The sequence below is a fragment of the Vombatus ursinus genome, unplaced genomic scaffold (assembly GCF_900497805.2).
Source record: "Vombatus ursinus unplaced genomic scaffold, bare-nosed wombat genome assembly UNPS02014778.1, whole genome shotgun sequence".
In the NCBI taxonomy this organism is placed as follows: domain Eukaryota; kingdom Metazoa; phylum Chordata; class Mammalia; order Diprotodontia; family Vombatidae; genus Vombatus; species Vombatus ursinus.
In genome coordinates this window covers 23607395-23609894 of record NW_020954556.1, presented here as the reverse complement: position 1 = coordinate 23609894, position 2500 = coordinate 23607395, and the positions used below count along the sequence as shown (strand labels likewise).

Sequence of the window (2500 nt, the reverse complement as noted above, 5' to 3'; positions counted from 1 at the left end):
CTGTATTATTGCAATTTTTTGTAAAAGTAGCAGTTTGGTATGAGTTGGCATGCATACAAGATTTACTAAGTGGGATAAGCTAATTATACTTTTTGTTGTGGTTAAACAAATGCTTGTTGATAGCCTTTTTCTATCAAGAAACCAAGGAGCTAATTATTAATAATAATCATTGCACACTGAGTCTTAGAGTTTCTGATTGAAACAGTTTGGATTGTATAATAACTCAAAGCCCAGTTGTAGTAGTTTGAGTGCAGTAATGAAATCTGAATCTAAAATAAAAACAAATTATTTTTTGTCATGCTGACTCTACTGCTTGAAAAATTTGTTTACTGCCCCCCAAATTTGTAATGATCCTATAATAATAAATGAATACAGTAATTATAAAATTAATAATCATTAGCTCCAAGGGATGCATTTATTTATAAGATTTCTTTCAAAATTTTAACCACAAAATCAATTGTTTAATAATACCTGATTTTTTTTTTAAAAGAACTCAGATCCTAATAGCAAATTTAACACCTCAGGGCACTAAACTGCAAGATACCAGATAGGCTCTCATATTACATCAAACAGAATTACTCATCTAATAGTAGCTAAATTATTCCAGCACATAATGGCAAATCTAAGTACAGAGTTTAGTCTATTAGTAAGGATGTTACCTAAGATGAGTAGTATACATTTATTAGAAAATTAACTATGGGAATTGAAGATGATAGACTTTAAAATCTAATTCTCATAAATATGTTCTGTGTTCTCATTGGATGAAAACTGATTATTAACCAATTTTCCAGCACAGCTGTACTTTCTGCATTGCAGCCAGCTAAATAATACAAAATAACATGTTTAAGCAGGAATACCTTATAATTTTATTTAAATAAAATTACAGCCATAAACTGTGCTTCCAAAGCTAAGGAAAATTTACAAATATTTTAATTAGGGTAGATTCATAAAAAATAAACCTTTTAGCTGTGATTGCTTTGTAAACAAAACATGGGGTCAGAACAGAGCAGCTAAAACTCAGAAGTCTGCCATTCAAGTCTATGTCACCCCATAAACCCGCCCTAAACAATTCTATTTTCTATTTGAAAAGAGAAGCCAGTTGTTGGTTGGGTTTACTAGGTGATATTTGATTGACTGACTTACCTGCTGGTGCAGCTGTGCATACTCTCACCTTTTGTTTATTGGGGCCTGTTTCTAAACACATGGATCTTTAGGAAATAAAATGAATCAACCTTAAACAGTCACCCTTCTCCCCTCCCCCCACTGGGATTCTCTTAATTCCCTTTTTGAAGGAAATGCAGTTCTAAATCTATATAAATAGTCCATATTAGTGAAATAGTTCCCTCCTGATAGGTGGTTACTAGCAGTTAACAGCCATTTATTTACTTTTCCATTAAATAATAAATGTTTATAAATTAGCCATCCAGTTGCCCCCAACCATCTTACTACCCCTTTCATGCAGACACACACACACACACCCACCCACCCACACACACACTCACATACCATACTGTTTATTAGGTTTATTCTGAACACTTTTACTACTCTGTTTTTAGTGAATTTTTAAGTGTGAGAGAGAAACGGAGAAAGAGAAGGTGGGGTGGGTTAGGGTAGTGACCGTGAAGGGGTGGGGAGGAGGAGGGGGAGAAGCAAAGGTTAGAAAGGGAAGATGAGGACTATTGAGTCAAGCAGATTAGAATATAGCGAATTAGAAGAATAAAACAGAACTGTCGTCATTTCTGTGTTTCTTTCTCCGTGTGCCGTGTGTGTGTTTGTGTTTGTATGTGGGCGCGCGCGCGCGCCCAGAATCTCTTGCCTTACCTCCCTCCTTAGTAATCCCCTTCTCTTTTCTTTTTCTTTTTTTTTTTTAAATATTGTTTTAGCTTTTCCTCTTGTAAATTTCAGGTCCAGCTGAGATTATTGAGGACTCTTATCCAAGTGAGGGAAATAATAGAAGCGCTGAGAGTGTGTTTTTGATGTTTCTTAAAAGACAAAAACAAACCGCCCTCCTTCGAACAAGGGCACACGCATTTCTACCTGCTGAGGGTTGGGGTGGGTGGGGGGGGGTAAGGGGAGTAGAGCTGTCTGAACCTGCTTTCCAATATGACTTTTTTAAAAATTTCAAATTAAGAACACTATTATATCCCAAGATATTTAATCAGCTGTAATTATAACACATTCAAAATGAATAATATGCCTTGACAGTATTTTTATTGTTATTGTTCATTGCATGATGTTAGACTGCTTTAGAAGCACAGGAAAGAGAAGTAAACGCGCTACAAATGGGGAATTACCCTCGTTTAGCATTAAAATTCATTTAGATAAAATTGCCACAAACATTTAAATGGGAAGATTAGTTCCCCCTCACGCCTTATTGCACTCGCTCAATGGTTCCGTTAAGAACATTTTACACGTTGGAAATTCCGTCTTCTCAGACGGCTTGCTGTTTCCTAGCTACCCACATTCAAAGCAAAGGCAGCGGCGGCGGCGGCAGCAGCAG

The 2500-nt window shown here is 36.2% G+C and overlaps 1 protein-coding gene across 5 annotated transcripts in view; it reads left to right on the top strand.

The window, feature by feature from the left end:
- The window catches only part of MEIS1 (Meis homeobox 1), a 189723-nt gene extending 189425 nt beyond the window's left edge, over positions 1-298 (top strand). For all 5 annotated transcript variants that reach the window (XM_027865286.1, XM_027865289.1, XM_027865285.1 and 2 more), the window contains exon 12: positions 1-298. This exon is cut by the window's left edge and continues 1252 nt beyond it. The gene's annotated coding sequence lies outside the window, so the exon portion shown is untranslated.
- The last annotated feature ends 2202 nt before the right edge of the window (positions 299-2500 follow it).